Consider the following 20,809-nt stretch of genomic DNA (forward strand, 5'->3'; position numbering starts at 1 on the left):
CATTGACACGTTATTCGATTCACAATTTTCCTGTTTGAAGCAATAATAAACCTTTTGTATATTACATGCTCACATTAGTATCACTACATTATATATATATATATATATATATATATATATATATATATATATATATATATATATATATATATATATATATATATATATATATATATATATATATATATATATATATTATATATATATATTAGAGACAAAATATAAACTGTGCAGTGACAATCTTGTGTGAAGCTCGTATGTACCAATAGGGGTCGTTGTCAAACGGGTTTCATGTTTGAGTTGTATACGTATACCAGGCCACTTATGTACTAAAAAGCATTTAGAAAAATAAAATTATGAAAAAAATAGTGGTTGATGTATAACAACAAAAACACAAATAACACTATTTAAAAGTCTTATAAGCGGTACGTTGAACATATTTTGTGTCAATTTCATAGAAATATATGTGGGCTTTTAATTGCTAATTATATTAAAAATCAACAAAAACAGATTGACATAATTATACACCGAAGTTTGACAGGGAGTTATGTAGGAGTCACGCTGTTGGGCGGTCGGTCGATTGGTTGGTCGGTTGATTGGTTTGTTTGTTTGTCCGAATCAAATGTTTAAAGTTTGTTGAGCGACTTCATTTGTCAAGCTATTGAATCGAAACTTGGAATATGTAATCCCCTTTAAAGTGAAGATGTGCAAGACACTTTTTCATGAGCAGTGATCCACACGTTTTTGATTTATTAAGCCTTGATAGTAAACCTATTATGGCAAACGTATACAATTTTCTCCGTTTGTGAAGTGATCTTTTTCCATATTTCTCAAGCGATAGAATTGAATATTGAAATATGGCAATAACATGAAGTGTATGATGTTCAAGAGAGGGTAATTGTTAAGTCATGTTTGTGACAAAGCTGTAGTTTATGTACGTAAAATGCATCACGTATAACGATCATGAAGTTTAAACTTAATTAGTTTTAACCCAATTCAAAATCACGGAACAATTGTTAAGCGTTTAATGGGCAGATATATTGACTTTAATTTAACATAAATTAAATAATGCATATTGCCACTTTTAACCTGAACGTGTTTTTAAATAAACGTTGCAAAATTCTACTTGCAAATTATCTGATAACCTGTGTACTTATTATATTATGCTTGCAAAAACTGTGCATATTTGTTTTAAATGAGACACTGCATACATATATATCAGCACATGTAATTTAATCATGAATAAGGCACAATTCTAATATTGGGAGATTAATCTCCAAGTATAAATATGCTTGACATTGATGTCAATATATGCTACAAAGTGGTTCATTTCTGCAAGATTCTACACATCCATGTTCTCAACAAGATATTGTTCCCAAACAGTCGATACTTACAGATAATTTTTACTTACTTTAAGATCAAAACCGTCGGTCGATACCGTAATCCTGACAAGTAAACAAAGATGAGAAGCTAATTATCAGCTACATTTGTTCGAGTGGACAGAAGCCAACGCGTTTATCTTGTAATCTAAAAGTGCTCAGTTTAAAAATTATTATAGGGCGGTTAACTGCATTGCTTGTAAAACTTAGTTGACAAATTAAATTGTTGTAAAATTGTGCCCAGATCTTTGAATTCAATCTGAAAAAGCCATTTATACATGAACATAATAATCTGCAATTCTGTCGTGTGTGTTTCTTTTTCCATAGAAATACTGTATACGAATAGAAAAGCTTAATGCCAGTGAACTCGTTTATATTCGAGGGTGAAGATAGCTTACTTATAGCCCTCTACTGCTTGATAACCCAAGCTAAAATAAGTCGTAGCTTGCTGATTCAAGCCGAAATAGGTAACAGTTTGCAACTTCGATGATACGCGTGTCACAGTACAGAATGCATGCTTAAATATACGTAGTACGTTTGAAAAAAGAGTCTTGCTAAACTATAATAAGTACTTATAAAACAAAGTGTCTTTTATTTCATTGAAACGAATTTTGTTTGAAGAAAAAAAAATGTGTCTGTTCAAAAGCGCTTGGTGCGATATATATGTTTACCTATCTTTGCGTGTGTACTTAATCGATTAACTCTTAAGGCTTCTAGCGCAATCGCTTGTATAATTCTATCTATGCAATTAATTATAGCAAATTGTTGGTTATTCTACCGATTACAATGCGTTTTTTTTCAGTAACGTGTTCATCTAAATCATTTTTTTCAAAGTGTGTTTGGAATTGGATTAAAGGTAGATCCAAAAGTGTGCTTCTGCTCGTTGGCGCTGTTCGGCAAATGTTGCTGTAATTTCGACCGAATTATATTTTAAGTTGTGTCCAAATACATCCTTGCTTGAAATTAATTCCTGAGTCAGACAAAAAAAATGTGATAAAAGTCATAAAAATTATCCTCGGCGGTAAAACAATTTGGCAGCCTGTGAGAAGTTTGTTTGAAAAGCTCTCCAAAAACAAGGATATTTATGTGGGAAATCTTAACTCTGCACAAATGTAAAAATTATCCCCATCAAGTGATTTCTACTGATAGCATGTTCTGATTTCTTTGCCAAGCTGTTTGTTTTCACTGCTGATGTGTGCACAATGATTTTATCTTATTTGAGTACACATTGCTCACGAAGACATTTTGTGACAATATTGTGTGTGTGGTCTGTTCGTTGCTCACGAAGACATTTTGTGACAATATTGTGTGCGTGGTCTGTTCGTTATCATGTACCATATTAATACTTAAGAGCACACATGGATTGCTCAACTTTCACGAAACTTTTTCAGCACATTTGTTGCAATGATATTTCGGACAACGTCACTAGGTCAGATTAAAAAAAGGGCTTGTGAAAACTCTAGAAGAAACATGTGTTACACAATCTTCATGAAACGTACCCAGAACATGTGTTTTTATGATATATCAGCAGAGTGTTTGGAAACGATTTTTGTTCATTAAAAACATTGCTGTCTGCGGGAGGGGGGTAGCAGCTGTTGTAACATGGGAATAGTCAAACCTTGTGACACTCTAGAAGTCTGATGTTTTGCACAATCATTATGAGAATTGCATAGAACCTTTTTTTCAAATGATATACCTGCATTGTTTGAAAATGACCCTTGTCCTTTTGAAAACATGGCCGCCGTTGGGTAGGGCAGTTTTCTTATGTGAGTATAGTGGAACAAGGAGGTGAGGCTGTTGTTCGAGGCTATAGTGATATATTGTGCCAAATGATTTTCCACGAACCAGAAAAATGGCCACATAGCGTATGTAGTCTTGGTTACCATGGTTACCAACACAATTTTAGGCATTTACTTTTGTTAAGAATGAAGCTTGTAAATGTGGCTTTATGATAAAGAGGTTAGTTATCACAGCAAATGTAAAGCATTTGAATTAAAAAAGAAAATGATATGTCAATACTCAAATTTTCCTTTATTTTTTTCCATTTTGACCATGAAATGACCTTGACCATGACCTTTGGTGACCTTGGTGATCTGTTTGTAGAAGCCCTATATCAATGGATTACTTCTATCAGATATTAAAGTCCGTACATATAGGTGTTCAATAGACGAATTCAATTCATCTTTATTAGTAATTGAATCATAAAACGGCGGCCATCTTGGATTTCTAAGCCCTCCAGCACTTTCCAGAAAAACGACATCTTGTTCTGAAATCTACAGACCCTGACGAACATTTTTGTATATTAAACCCTCTGTATATGAGTTGTGGCCAGTTAGATGTTATAAAGCTTAACAAATTTGCAGCAATAAAACGTCATGAAGAAAGGTCAAGACTGCGACATTGTCTTAACACTGACGTCAGAAATTGTAGTAATTACGACAAACGTTTTAAATGAACCTGCTATTTAATTTAAAATGATATACTATTGATTCTGATTTTAAAATGAACATGATTTTTAATGGCACCGAGCAATTTATTTATTAAATTAGATATTTTACTTTAAAATACAATTTAATTCATATTCAATTGAACCAGATATATTATTTAATCCGATATTTTACTTATTTCAGTAGACAGGATGTTAAATTGAATGAGTTATTAAATTTTTCTTAAGCAAATATAAAATGTTCCACAACTTTTGTCAGTTTAAACTCGACCAATGTTTAAGACCCAAGATGAAAGTTCAAACCTGATAAGTGTTTGATAACTTGACCTATACTTTTTTAACCAAAACTACCTACTTTGATTTCACATTTATGTGTGTTTTCTTCTTTCATTTTTTTGTTAATCTGACCTTGACCTTTGACGATGATCCCTAAAATCCCGTAAATCGATACACATTCTTTCCGAGCCGTAATTAAACCCCTATCAAACTAAAAACTTTACACGGCCTATACACGGGTAATATTGTATGACTTTGTTTTTAGTATTATTGTCTGCATTTATAGGTATTCTTGCTGTGATATCCGTCACAATTGATCAAACGAACATATTTTTTAACGAATATGGTTTGACATCGATTAACCATTGTGTTGTCATACTGATCAACAAGGTCAAACACTCAGTAAAATATATGCAGAAGTCTTTTTTGTAAGTGGAGCGGTTAGGATTTTGCTGGTTGAAAGCTTAAATATACTGCTTGAAGGTCTCGTTGACAGTTTGTTTTTATCTGTAGAATATTGGCCGCGCTCTGGAAAGAAGGAGTTTAATGCATGTGCGTACAGTGTCGTCCCAGATTAGCTTGAGCAATCCGAAAGTCTCCGTTACCAACAAGTTTTTGCAGATGTGTCGTCACTGATAAGCCTGTGCGGACTGCACAGGCTAATCTGGGACGACACTTTACGCACATGCATTAAACCCCCTTTTCACAGAACACGGTCCATATGTACATAAAGGACGTTCAAACCAAAACTGAGCGCTCTGAAACCTGATGTATTTTAAGTGAGGCAGAAAAATGCGTTTGTAAGACAATTTTAGAAGTCCTGGCAATGATTTGCTAATTACATAAATATTAAACAAATGTGCACGATATCATTAAACGTTTTCTTGAAAAAATACAAGAATAATATATAATTAAAAATATACATCAATAATGGTACACGTCAACATCGAGTGTTCCAATCTATAATAATATATTGTTCTTCAGTAGAAAGAAGAGTACCACGCACACGGCCGGATATTATGGTCAAATAATTTGTTATTGTCAGGGGGCGGATAGGCCGCTACACTTGGGTTGTAGTTCAGAATATTTAACGAACATTGGAGAACGTTGTGTAAGAATTATATCAATAGAAACTAGAAGTGGCGCGACAAAGGGCGCCGCAGAGATGTGATATTAAAAGGCAATTTTGGGTGGGTAAGGTCTATGTCGGTGGGGCCCTGGGGTGGGTAATGTGGACATGGATGGTCGAGATAGACCGTGTTGTCATAAGAGATGTTCAATATTAATTTGAAGTCAATTGGTGAATAAATGAAGAAGTTATGTTTCAACAAAATGTTGGGTACGAAAACAAATGTTGGGTACGAAAATATTGGTTACGAAAAAATGATGCCAAAAAAAATTGGGTTCGAAAAAAAATTAGGGTACGAAAAAAAAAAATTGATACGAAAAAAAATATGGGTACGAAAAACAATCTGGGTACGAAAAAAATTGGATACCAAAAAAAATTGGATACGAAAAAAAAATTGATATGAAAAAAATTGGGTACGAAAAAATTTGGGTACGAAAAATTTATGCCAAACAAAAATTTGGGTACGAAATAAAATTTGTTTACTAAGACAAAATTAGGAACAAAAAAACAACTTGGGTACGACAAACATTGGGTACGAAAACATTTGGTTACGAAAAACAATTTGAATACGAAACAAATTTGGGTACGAACACATTAGGGTACGAAAGAAATTTGGGTAAGAACAAAATGGGTATGAACTAAATTGGGAACGAAAAAAACATTTGAGTACGAAAAAAATGGGTACCAACAATTTTGGGTACGAAAAAAGAATTGGGTACACAAAAAATGTTGGGTACGAAACAAATTTGAGGGGTACGGGGAAGAAGTACCCGAGAACCTCTCGATAAATTTGAAAGAGGACGGGAACCAAAAAGCTGCCTTTACATTTATCAATGGCCCTGGGGTCATATTCTAGAATCATCTTAAAAAGTTCTGTTAAAACAAAATTTTGGGTGGGCGTGGTTGTCCACTATCTCCTTCTACACTATAAGCACTAGAAACTTGAAACTTATACACATGGTAGCTATGAGCATATGTGCGACGGTGCACTATTTGGAATTTTGATCTGACCCTTGGGTCAAAGTTATTATCATGTGCTTCGCACTTTGTAAGTAAAATAAGTTTATTACCCTTTTTAAAGTTTTAGGTGGGCGTGGTTCTCCACTATCTCCTCCTACACTACTACCACTAGAACCTTGAAACTTACACTCATGGTAGACATGAGCATATGTGCGACGGTGCACTATTTTGAATTTCAAATAAAGGTTCTGGTGCTAATAGTGAAGGAGGAGATAGTGGCCGAACCGGAGATCGTATTAATATACCCACGCTTTTAAAAGCGTGGGCGTGGGTATAAAAACTTCGAAGTCACATAGTTCGCTGAAACAGGATTGCATTTGAATGTCATATATATGCAACATGAAATAACTCACTTATGGGTTTATCCGAAAATTTGCAATTTAAATTAAGGAATGTCATCCTAAGCTACGAAGTCCCATGTTCATCTTTATATGCATTTAATGCCGGTTAAAAATATTGCATCTATCAAAAACAGCTATTTATGAAAACTATGAAATCAACGTTCAAATCGACACGAATTTTTAATTTTGATCTCTAAGTCTGGTTTTAATTATTTTTATGTTAATGCGTTTCATAATTTAAAAGCGTCCATTTTTGACGATGCTGGAACCAAGGTATCTAACCATCTAAAAAAAATCACAATGGCGACCTATGTAAAAGACCGAGCCAGTCCGATTGAGATAACTCGATTTTTCAGTTACTTCCCTTTTGCATTCGCCACTGCGTAGGGGATTGCTCGTCATTGATAACATTCTCCTAGCAGAGTTGTCGTTCGTGTTTCAACATTCAACAATGGCCGCCCCAATGAGGGTCTCGATTGAAAACTTTCTTACTGCATAAATTGGCTTGTTTCGCTATTTAGAAGCTGTCATTTAGGATAAATGAATTATTTATTCACTAAATCTCCGCTTATGACATCAATAATTTTTAGTTATCAATATAAGTCACATTGTGCTTTATAAATTGTATTCAATCATTTTGCGACTTATTGAATGACTATGATACCCGATATCAATATTTCATCGGGGATTTGCAGATCACCAAGCTGTCCTGAAATTCAACATTGATTTCAAACTCTTTACTGGTTTGTACTGTTTCTAAGTGTTAGTACTTTTTATCATTTTAAAGTTAAATGAACTGTGTCACAGTAAAAGAGACATTAAGGCGAGTGTGGCCATTTTGGATCTAGATCAGCCTGCAGTCGCTTGAAAGCTGTTTGCTTAAAAGCGTTTTTCTGACAATAACAAATAATTTAATTGGATACTGATTTAACTGCGCTTTTCCTGTGACCTGGCTCAAAAAATAGAATTGTCATTAATCAAATTATTTATTTCGCACATTAATCAATTGTTTTTCTTGTCCCTCGGGATCAATAACTCCAGCACTTTCCTGTTGAGAATTGAATACTGCTAAAGGCGATGCTAGGGGGCGTGAGAGATGTTGCACCTTCCAGTTTTGCTCGATTGTTCATTGTCGGCTCAGGTACTACGTACATGTACCCCGGGTACTCTTAAGTATACGTACATGTATCCCGGAAACGGTAAATATACTCAAATGAACACGGCAAATTTAACCCTAAATCAGTCGTTGTCGACATTTTTTGGTAATAATTATATATACACATTTATGTCAATTTTCTGTAGAATTGCCTCTATATTATCGGAGCACATACTCAAAAAGCATGTTGATGCAGTGTTTTTTTAAGAGAAGTGTGTTTAAGATAATCGGTTGCGCGTTTTACGACATCGGATTTTGGGTGCGAATACAACTCGGGTACAGTCTAATATGGACCGAGTACAATTACGTTTATTTACCGTACCTGGGGTACATGTAAGTATACTTAGAGTACCCAGGGTACAAGTAAGTATACTTAACAGTACCCGGGGTACATGTAAGTAGTACCAGAGCCGACAATGACCAATCAAGCTCCATTATCCCTCATGAACAGACTCAAAAAACCGAGTCGGCAATATTTGACATGCTTTTTGGGTTGATTGCTCTCGAGGGATCGAACATTTCAGAATCTTCCTAAAAGCCCAACGGGTTTGATCCCCAGAAGCGACATTGAAAACTAGCATACTTTGTTATTTAAAAGGCTGCTAAACGTGATATACAATGATAATGTGAATTTTCTCTCACATGATGTTCATCAGTCATATTATATACAAACTTACAGCAGTAGTAAACAACTGGACAATAATTAATGAACGCATCTTTCATTTGTCTTTGACACGTTGATTTTGACATGGCCTAGATTTAAATATGTGACTGGAATTTACCAGCACCCTTGTAGCAGAGCTAAAGTTTAAATGTACCATTGAAGATCACCTAAATCCAGATTTGCTATTATAGACGTGTGGAAAGTTTTAAGGGTGTGACAAGTTAGCAAAAATTGGTCATTACCCAGAGGCCACAACTGATCAATGACTGTATTAAAACAAGAAAAATCAGTGCCTGATTTAGATTTCCTTAGATAGTTCAATAAAAACTAATTTCATAAGCCTGGTAACAGTTTAACGGTAATGCTACCAATGTGTCACACCAGGGCCTTGAATTTGAAATCTAGGACAAGCATGGTCATTTCTTCATGAAATCAGGACACAAAATTGTATTTTAAGTCCTTAATTGACCTGGCTATAGTTCTCAGATTATTATAAGCTCAATCAGTATATTTATATCATTATTTATGTTTTGTGTATTGTAAACATATACACAATCATGCAGTTACATGATAGCAATAAATAAATCAAAGCTACCCATACTATAAAGGTCATTGACAAAGCCTATGGTCAAAATGTGAACACATTGAGTGTAATCGCCTTCTCGTGCCAGCAAAAACAACTCGTTGACAGGTTGTCATTTTTGACAGTTCTACTTTCACTTTCATTTTGTGATATCAAACTATTAACAATTATGTGGCTGAGAAAAATATCGCCATTGCTTTTTATGCCCCCGATAGGGTGGCCTATATCAGTTGAACTGTCAGTCAGTGTGTCAGTCTGTCCGTCCGTCCGAAAACTTTAATGGCCATCACTTTTTTAATATTGAACTTAGCAACTTGATATTTGGCATACATGTGCATCTCATGGAGCTGCACATTTTCAGTTATGAAAGGTGAAGGTCATCCTTCAAGGTCAAATGTCAAATATAAAGCGTATGTCTGTCTGTCCGAAAACTTTAACATTGGCCATAACTTTTTCAATATTGACGTGCATGCGTATCTCATAGAGCTGCACATATTGATTGGTAAAAGGTAAAGGTCATCCTTCAAGGTCAAGGTCAAAGGTCAAATTTTGCAATATTGAAGATAGCAACTCCATATTCGGCATGCATGTGTATGTCATGGAGCTGCACATTTTGAGTGGTGAAAGGTCAAGGTCATCCTTCAAGGTCAAAGGTAAAATATATGGCTTCAAAGCTGCGCAGCAGGGGGCATTGTGTTTCACAAACACAGCTCTTGTTTAATATATTTTCTGCACATTTCTTAAAAAAACTTACATCAATACACAATTTTCTTCGTTAATTCAATCATTCCTGACAGACTTGTGTACATATTTCGCTTACATTTTGACGCGCGTAGGTAGGACCGCATTACCGCTTCCGAAATGTGTATTCATACTATTACCTTCGAGGAACTTATATGATGTTTGACGAAAAGGGCCGAAAATGTGTGAGTGTGGGTCAAGTTCCCCACAGGTACTACTTTCCCGTTCCCCCAAATTTTTTTCCGTACCTAAAATTTTTCGTACCCAATTTTTTTCGTACCCAATTTTTTTTTCGTACCCAATTTTTTTTTCAGCCCCAATTTTTTTGTTCGTACCCAAATTTTTTATTAGTCCCAATTTTGTTGTTCCCAAATATGTTTTCGTACCCAAATTTGTTTTCATACCCAAATTTTTTTCACAAAATTTTTGTACCAATTTTTTTTTTTCGTACCAACATACACAATTGTGGTGATTGTGGTGATGTAGATAAACTTAACTTGATGCTTTTATATCCATCCTCTCAAAAGCATCGTCACACCAGTACTGTCAGTACTTTGATTCCCATTCGACTGGTTTTGCTCTTGTATAAAATAAAACCACCTTAAACCTGCTGAAACATGTTTCAAATAATGTAGGTTTCTTTCGGCGTTACTTTTCAAAAGGCTATACAGTTTGAGTTATTCATCATAGTTGGACTTGACTCTCGCTGGTGAAAGTTTTAAGTTAGTAATCATTTAAAGGTTACAACTATTGAGTCTGATAAAAACAAAAACACATTTATATGTAAGGGATTTGTTTGGTTCGCTTCGGATTATCGAATACCCAAAATAATTTGTAATGACGAAGCAAAGTGCGAGTGCATATGAGGTTGTTTTACAACAACAAATGCAAGGAGTGATGATGGTGGGGACGTTGCAAGGACACAGAGACTGGCATACGGGACTTTGCTCATGCTGTCAGGACTGTAAAACACGTATGATATATGTTAATTCAGATGCCTTATTCCGTTGTTTTAGTAGACGTTATTTATATACTATTTTGTTTGAGAAAACGTACTGTTTGTGGAGCAGCATTACACTGCAGTCTAGCTTTGCGAAGATCTTTGCATGTAAATTAACCCCATTGCAGACATATTTGTATGTAGGGACTTATTGCGGACATATTTGCATGTAAAGAAGACTTATTGCGGACACATTTACATGAAAAGAAGACCCATTGCGGACATATTTGCATGTAAAGATGACCCATTGCGGACATATTTGCATGTAAAGATGACCCATTCTGCCAATTGTGTGAGGAACAGAGCTATTTAGATTTGATATTTGAAAACAAAAACAAGATATTCACTTGTATTTGAAAGTCATGATATTATTTTTGCAATGAATGTTACAGTAATCAGATTTATACTATGTAATAAATGACGTTAATAATACACTATTATTCACATATAATTTAATACTACATGATATTTAACAATTTATTTTTTGCGATTATACAAATGCTAGAAACACATTTATCTTGCGATCAGTTGAAGAAAAGTAATGTTTTAACACTGCACTCTTTCTATGACCAATGTTTAAATATATATACTATTAGCTATGTGTTTCTAGTAGACATAAAGCATACGTATTTTTTTTGATTACCTTGCAACCTAAATTTATTGAAAACTAAATAATATTATCGAGTTCATGCATACAATCAGTTACCACGTAGTTTGTTAAAATAGACAAAATAGGCTTTGTGAATTATGTTTATTAATAACAGCTTGGCAAAAACTAATTCAGTCTCTCCACATAACGTACAACACGAAATTGAACAAGGAGTCTCACTACAAAATTAGATTCATTCTGTGTAGCATTATATATTTTATAACTTTAAATGTATATTAGATAAATATACTTGGAAAATCGAAAACCTGATGAAACCAAATCACGCATGCAAATAGTTCGACGACCATTTTAGTTTGTTAAACATTTTAATATATCTTTAAATAGACGGCTAATGCGTTCGAATCGATAGGAACACATTAAGTAGTATTAAACCGTTTGAAAGCCTTAACACAAACATGCATAATGGTTAATCTTTAAACTCCGTCTCAATAGATAGCATCTTAATACCATTGCGAAAACTGTTGTATAAGACGATACTTTATTCAACTAAAATGGTGGTATTATTGGTGAAATTCTGTCTTCGATGACCTGTCTGAGTGAAACAAGTAAATATCGCACCATGTAATGTAACTTAACATTATCCACATTTCAGTGCTGTTTACGTGGTTTGCCTTCCATGTGCCCTGTGTGACATAAGCAAGCGTATGGGAGAATGTGCGTGCATGCCTTTCTGCGTTCCAGATGGTCTGCTTGCACTTCGTACACGCATGCGCACACTTGGCGGCATTCAGGTTTGTTTCATGTTCTGAGTCTTTAAGGAAGAATGTCCGCGTTGTTTCTTTTCGCATCATGAACTGCTGTTCTTGTTCATTGTATTATTGTATTCTCAACAAAGAGTGAATAAGTCTGCTCACGTTCGTTTTAACAAAATCATCTTTAGGTTCCATGCAAATAATATACATACTGCGATCGGTGTTATTTCAGCTTGATGTTCACTCAATGTTGCAACTCATAATGTTTTTATTTATATGGTAAGTTATATTTCTTTTTGATTAATCACCAAAAAAAAGTATGCTTAATAATTATATTAATAAAATCTTTATTTAAAGAAGATAGGCTTGTTAAGAAATATATCGGATGAAATTACATAATATGCAAATTATATAATACATTTCTTATTTTCAACAAGGTCTTCTAACAATATACAATTTACAACAAATACATCATTTGCAAATTATTTGGGGTATCCGATTGTCCAATGTTTTTATTTATATATTAACACTATGTAATCTTGTAACTGATTGTATGCATGAACTCGATAATGTAGATTTATATCACGTCGTGTGTTTTGTCACCTTAACGTGTAACTCACTGAGACGATCAATCACCAACAATTACCTTTGAGTTAGGATATTTCATTTTCATGAATTCTGGGATTTCTTCGCTTTTCATGATTATCTAGCGTATGTTTGTTTGTCATATTTAACATAGCTGAATTATGTCAGCTGTGACCTGAAGGTTGCTTTATTTAAATGTTTGAATATATTTCAGGGCTCTATTTGCAATGTCTGGTCATGAACTGTTGTGGACCGTGTGCATTGTGTCAGATGAGGAGAGAACTGGACGCTATGGGCTTATGAACATATGTTGAAAAATGAATATCTTTATCCGGGTTAGATTTTGCAATTTCAGAAAAAGAAATTTCCAAAGCTATTTCATCAGTTAAAAAAAAAAATCTGCTGGTCTTGACTCTATTAGTAATGAAATGATAAAGGCTGGACAAAATAGTCTTTTGCAATCTTATAAAAAAAGCTTTAATTGTATACTTTTAAGTGGTACATCTGCATGGAAATCTGATTCTATGAAAAGGCAATTCATAAAGGTGGGTACCCTAATGACCCTAATAATTATAAATGTATATCAGTTATGCCATGTCATTCAAAAGTTTTCAATTGTTTATTGAATAGCAGATTGCAAAAAGTTTTCAGCCTCACTCAAGAACATCTGATCACATGTGGATTGTTCGAACTTTAATTGATATTTTTTTTAGTAAGGGAGCTAAACTGAATGCATGTTTCGTTGACTTTTTCAAGGCTTTTGATAAGGCTTTTACTCACTCCTTTCATATAAACTATGTAATATTGGTATATCTGGTCCATTTTATACTGTAGTTAAAAGTATGTATCAATCAAATTTGATTCACATCAAAGTTGATGATAGGTTAACTAAATCATTTTCTCCCCAGATGGGAGTGCGTCAAGGGGTCAACCTTAGCCCGAATCTTTTCAACATATGTGTTAATGATAAGCCATCAATTTTTAATAGTGAAGATGACCAATTGTGTCTTAATTATGTGAATTTTAGTTGTTTGCTATATGGTGATGAATAAGCTATCAATGTTTTGTGAAAATAATGGTCTGATTGTAAATATAAAGAAAACGAATATTATGACTTTTAGTAAATGTGGAAAGCTATCTAATGAAATGTACTACTTAAATGATGTTGAAGTCAAGCATGTAAAAAGGTATAAATATCTTGGAATTATTTTTGCATCATCTGGAACTTTTAGCTACTGTAAGATTTATCTTTACAAAAGAGGGATGAACGCAAGTTTTGAGATAAGTAAGGTTTTTAATCAATTACATCAAAATGTTGACAGTAGTATCATTAATCTTTTTGATCATACCATTAAGTCTATCATCTTGTATGTAAGTGAGATATGGGGAGCTCCAAACATCACTAGCTCTACTGTAAGAAAAACAAACTATAATTTATTGAAGTCTTTTGAAAATATGTATTGTGATAAAATGCAAGTACACTTTTTAAAATACGTTCTTGGTGTACACAAAAATGCAACAAATGAAGCAGTGTGTGGTGAATTAGGAAGATACCCGCTATATATTGATGTAATATGTAACATAATTTAATTTTATCAAAGACTTATTTGCGAAAATGTTAGCAAACTCCTCTCTGCTGCTTTTGTTGAAAGCAAATTATTTAATGTTTATAATAATAAAGCAAGCTGGGTTTCCTCTGTACATCATTGTTTTATACATTAAGATATTTCGGAGGCTGATTTGTATAATAAGAACTTAACACATACCGCTAAATTTTAGATGGTGAATATGTATAAAACCAACTGGTGCTTAAAAATCTCAGGCAATAAAGGGAAGCTTAGAACACACTCATGATTCAAGCAAAGATTTTGTAAAGAACAGTACTTTCGACAAATAAAAGATTAAGATGCAAGAACCTTAATTGCACATAGAAACAGGAAGATATAAGAAACTCCCAGCAAATCAAAGATTTTGTAAGTGTTGCTCTTCTAATCTAGTTGAAGACGAAATTCATTTTTCTATATGTTGTAAAACTTTCGAAATTAGTAGAGATTCTTTTTTTAAACAAATTGAGATTTTAAATGAAAACTTTGTGTTGCTTATAAAGAAAGAGCAAAAATGTGTTTGGTCCATGTCATCTGAAGACAGCGAAGTTCTAAAATTGTTTTCTCAATATCTACTCGAGATTTATGTAAAGCGAACTGCTCTGTTAGGTAACAATTTGTCAGGCCATCGAATTGTTCATTCTACATGTATTTTATTGACGATTAGGTTCAATTTACTTACTACTTTATTTCATCACTTATTTTCACGTTGTTAAGCTTGTGTTATTTGTGTTCCCACCTATACGAATTTAGCTTTAGTAACTTTAATGTTCTTATTTATACCATACTTCATTGATGGTTTTTAGATTACGTTACTTGCTTTATGTTTTATATTTGTGATTATATATGGCATACTGTATGACCCTTGATTGGCTGAATAAAGTTATTCTGTTCTATTCTATTCAATGTCCAATCACGCCCGTTGTCTGGATGAATCGAACATATACACGAGTGTGGCAACAGCTCAATATGTTAAAATTCGCAAACAGTTTGATGCAGAAGTCCAAATGGTAAAGCGCCGGCATTAGTACAACCTTCAGAATGATATACTAAATGAATGTAATTCTGATCGTTAGGTATTACACAGGCTAATAAGAAAGTGGTTCCATATGAGGTTGTTCAATATGACGGCTCTGTGTCAATGGACTCTAGTGATATTTTACATAAATGGAAGATAGAATTTAGCAGAATTTATTTAAAGGGGCCTTTTCACAGATTTTGGCATATTTTGAAGTTAGTCATTAAATGCTTTATTTTGATAAATGTAAACATTGCATCTTAAAAGCTCCAGTGAAAAATCAAGAACAAAATTAAAAAAAGGAAAAAAATGTAGCTAACACCAGGGCTCGAACCAGTGACCCCCGGAGTCCTGGAGTAAAAACGCATTAGCCCTCTCGGCTATTCTGCCGAGTGTTCATGCAGAACGTATTTTATACCTTATATCAGCAATCTTCGTAGTTTCGTAAATTTAAACGACAACAACAGAATCTCCATATTATTCAATCGTTTCGCGTTGCAACGCTTTATAATTTTTTGGTTTTTAAATCGTCAAAAGATGCATATAATGGCTATATTAGGCTATGATAAATGTTCAGTAATACTATTTCCTCACAAATATCACAACTAAAACGAAAATTTGCGAATCTGAAACAACTTTTTTCAATTTTGTCAATTTACCAAACCGTGAAAAGATCCCTTTAATAATCCAAAAGTGTCATGTAATAATATGTCTAATATTGTTAAATGGTGATTATGGTACACTTAGTTTTTAATACTGATATTTTTATTTTGGAAGTGAAAAAAAGCTGTGGATGATGGTAAACTAGGGAAAGCTAATGGTATAGATGGAATACCTACTGAAGCTCTAAAGAATGATACTGCTGTTATGTTTATGCATGCTTTGTTTAATCTATGTTTCAAGAGTGGTACAATTCCAACTATATGGGGTAAAAGCATTATTACCCCTAAGTCAACAAGTATGGATCCGAAGAACCCGTTATCATATATGGGAATTTCTTAAACTTGTTATGTTAATAAATTATATTGTGCTGTTTTAAATAAAAGCTTAAGTAGTTGGCTGAAAGTCAAAATATTCTTGTTGATGAACAAAACTGGCTTCAGAGAAAAAAGAAGCACACTTGATCATTTGTCTACTTTAACAAACATTATTGATACTAGAAAGAAACGTGGTAAACAATCTACATTTGCTGCTTGTATTGATTTTAAAAAGGCATACAATGATATAAATAGAGACTTACTGTAGAACAAATTGCATGACATTGGTATAAAAGGTAAAATGTTAAGTGCTGTACAATCTATATACGCTTCTTTATATTCATGTGTAAGAGTTAACTCCAAACACACATACTGATTTACTGTAAAGTCTGGATTACGACAAGGCTGCATATTATCTCCCCTTTTGTTAAATATATACATAAATGACCTAGCTATATACCTTAAATCGCTTAATATTTGTATTGATTATGGATCTGATAGAATATGTATATTGCTATATGCAGACGATTTTGTCTTATTCGCTGAAAATGAAAAAGATTTGAAATGTCTATTAAATGCGCTCAATAACTGGTGTAGCACCAACGAAATGTATATAAATAGCAATGAGAGTCACATTGTCCATTTTAGACCTGTATCTATGTGTAAAACATCTGTTAATTCAAATGTGGTGATCACACATTAAAGGGGCCTTTTCACAGATTTTGCCATTTTTTGAAGTTTGTCATTAAATGCTTTATATTGGTAAATGTAAACATTGGATCTAAAATTCTCCAGTAAAAAGACAAGAATACAATTTTAAAAAAGAAAAAAAGGTAACCCTCAGCAGGGCTCGAACCACTGACCCCTGGAGTCCTGGAGTAAAAAGCCTCCCATATAGACCTCTCGACCATCCTTCCAGATATAATGTTGGACGCATTTTATACTTGATATAACCAATCCTCGTAGTTTCACAAAATATAGCGACAACAACTGAACTCTCCAAATTATTGATTCGTTTCGCGTTGCAACGCTTTATAATTTTTAGGTTTTTAAATCGTCAAAAGATGCATATAATGGCTATTTTAGAGTACGGTAAATGTTCAGTAATACTGTTTGCTCACAAATATCATAACTAAAACGAAAATTTGCGAAACAACTTTTTTCAATTTTGTCAATTTACCCAAACGTGAAAAGGCCCCTTTAACTATTGTTGACACATATATGTATTTAGGACTTAAGCTACAAGAGCACTTAGATTCCAATGTCACTGCACAGGCTGTTGCTCAAAGTGCAAGTCGGGCTCTTGGTTTTCTTATAGCTAAATGTCAATCTGCTGGTATTCTTCCATATAACGTATTTTCACACCTATATGATTCTACAGTTTGGCCTTCAATCAGTTATGGCTCTGCTATCTGGCGTTATCGTTCTTACTCGTATATTAATGCCGTTCAGTATCGCGCCATGCGTTACTTTTTGGTGTCGGTAAATATACGACAAATGTTGCGGTTTCGGGTGAAATGGGATGGATACCCCCGGACATCAGACAGTGGAAATCCATTGCTATTTACTGGGCTAGATTATCTAATATGCTTGACTTTAGAGTAAATAAACGAGTTGCACTTTGCACTGCATCTGCAGCAAATAGATCATGCAAGAACTGGGTTTTCTATGTTGATATTATATTAAAAACGTGTGATGCACTACAATATTGTAACATTAGTGTCTCAATTTCAAAACTTGCTATTGCCAATTAAGTTACTAGAATCTTGCAAGAAAAAAATGTTTCAGAATGGCTGGAATCTTTAAATTGTGCCACAGGTCCTTCTGGTCGTGGTGGTAATAAGTTGCATACGTATCGGTTGTTTAAAAATGATTACAAGACCGAGATGGATTGCACACTTATTATGCCCCCACGACATCGCGCTGCATTTAGCAAGTTCCGCTGCGGTGTCGCTCCTTTGCGCATAGAAACAGGGCGTTACGAGGGCTTAAGTGTATATGAAAGAAAATGTCATTTTTATGGTAATATTGAAGACGATGTCATGTACTTTTAGATTGCTTTTTGTACGATGACCTAAGACACTCTTTATTTGAGAAGACTAGACATGAAGATAATACATTTGCTAGAATGTCTAAAAATGAAAAATTGATATTCCTTTTCACTAATACTGAAATGATACGTTATTGTCCCCAAACCTGTTTTAATATTCTTCAAAGTCGTATTTTTATTTTATTCCTGTGTAAATAATGTCATTGTACTTTCTTTAATCATATGTACTTGTATTTGCTAATCAGTTCACCCTAGATCTGATCTTGTATGATTTTCGGTATTTTATAATGTTTATGTTATAAGCGCATTAGGGCCCGATTTACAACTCTCAGTATTTTACACATTCATCAGTCTTATAGCAGTTTTTAATAAGTGTTTTCCCCAGGCCGTTTTAGCGTGGCGCTGCGCCATGCCTTTTTTGTAGCGCCACGCTGCCTCTTTCAAAGTCATTTAGCGCCACGCTGCCCTTTTCAAAGGCAGCCGCCCTGCCCTTTCATGACATGAGCACTCGCTGTTTTCCGCGCCCTTATTGATAACATCTTAATAGCCCTTTGTCCAAACTACTTTGCCGACTAGTATCAGAGTATGGCCCCAAGGCCGCGAAGATTCGCTCGGTTATGAGTTAGTCATGCGTGAATAACCCCGTGTCAATATTTATCGATAATTTCAGTGGCTTATACCAAGCACTCTCATTGGTCGGTAATGTGTACTCGTCCACGATAAATCGTGGACAGTTACTTCGGAGACTTCTATTGAAAACTTAGATTTTCCTCGTGGAAAATGTGCATTTCATGCATAATACAGTAATATCAAAACATTTATTTTAGATTTAGATCATTAATTATTGACAGAATTACTATAACGTTTTCTAATTAAACAAAATGCGAATCGCGTATAAGGCGGACATATAATACGAGTTTACGTTGCTATGCGCACCTGTCGCTTATCATTTTAATAAGATGGCGGACAATACAGTAAATAAATTGTGACTCTCGGTAAAAATAGCAAATGTTAAGGTTCATGGGGGGGGGGATAAAATTCATTAAAACTTCGCTTTGGATTTTCTTCATTCAATGTGGTACAATATGGTCAATCTATATATCATTTTAAAGCTTAAGACGGATAGAATAACATAAACACATTTTGTACATTCAATATGTGTGTGCTTTATTCATATTTTGGTTTAAAACCAATACATTTTTACACTAATTTACAAAATCTCAATCTAAAGTTAGGAAGGATATGCACTACCTTAAGTTGAATAAATACAAAGCTATATACATATACAAGGTCAAGTTAGCAACATTTCACAGAAAATTATTGTCATAAAACAACAAATGAGTTTTTATTCAACTGCCTTTTTTGGATAAATTTCCTAAACAAAGTTCTAAAAATAACTAAAACGTAACTACTTTTTAAAAATCCAGATGTGGTGGATAATAAGAGTCACAATTCTATTTCAAAGGCTTAACAAGTTTGTTATTTACCTCTCAACCAAATTGCAAATTTTAAACCATCTCAAATTGAAATAGATTGCAGACGACATATAAAATTGTAAAGGAATATAAAGAAATTGGCAAACCGATTGATTTTATATTTCGATTCCTTCTACCCATTTTGAAAGCGTGGCCATCGCTGTGCTCCGTAGAAAAACGTGCAAAACAAATCGGTCGAAACCACGTGCAGTGGTGAGAAAACCGGGTATGTGTATACACATACCTGAGAAAACACATAACTTATTTTGACAGTTGGGTGGCAAATAGTAAAACAACTATTAACATTAATCAGCAAGAGATCGCACTAAATAACAGAAATGACCACGTAGAGATATCATCACTTACCCTATTTCAAATACTTTCCAGCTGAAAATTGTCCCCCACACGTCTTTTTTAGTTTATTTGTATTGTTTTTTTGGAGCCGAAGTGCATCTCACAGAATATCCATCCAACTTCCGTTATTTTCACTTTCGTTATTAAAAACTCCGTTTAAACGAATTATTTCTTCTTTTAGATTGTTAAAGCGATGTATTATTATATATTATCATTATAATAGTATACCGTGATGAATTGAACGGAGTTACGTATCGATCTTTCTGTCAGTCTGTAAGCGTACTATTTTATGCGCAATAATATAAGTAATGTGATTCGACAACGATTGTAAACATTGGTGAAATGCTTCTTACATAGTTATTCTTTTGAGTGTTTATGAGGTCTGATCGTGCAGTTTGCAAACATCAACGGAAAGATTACAATCCAATGCATTTGTCATCGTCAACCGTTTGGAATGTCAATTAAGCGATGAGTGAGTTTTTAGCATGTTTCTTTCTTTTTTATTAATTTAAAAATGGCTGCCCCCATGGTGATGAAATGACATGTGTTCGAGTTTTGATATTTCTAGATATGTAAACTTTTTTTACTATTTAAGCGTAACTTGCCCTCGTCAATGTCGATATTAATTACTAGTAATATATTTTTCCGC

At 33.9% G+C, this 20,809-nt stretch overlaps 1 long non-coding RNA gene across 1 annotated transcript; it reads left to right on the plus strand.

The window, feature by feature from the left end:
- Nucleotides 1–10,195: 10,195 nt before the first annotated feature.
- Nucleotides 10,196–15,180, plus strand: LOC127871419 (uncharacterized). The gene is made up of 2 exons (XR_008045329.1): nucleotides 10,196–10,708; nucleotides 12,897–15,180. It is a non-coding gene; the product is annotated as an uncharacterized LOC127871419 (long non-coding RNA).
- The last annotated feature ends 5,629 nt before the right edge of the window (nucleotides 15,181–20,809 follow it).

Source organism: Dreissena polymorpha, chromosome 3 (assembly GCF_020536995.1).
Source record: "Dreissena polymorpha isolate Duluth1 chromosome 3, UMN_Dpol_1.0, whole genome shotgun sequence".
NCBI lineage: Eukaryota > Metazoa > Mollusca > Bivalvia > Myida > Dreissenidae > Dreissena > Dreissena polymorpha.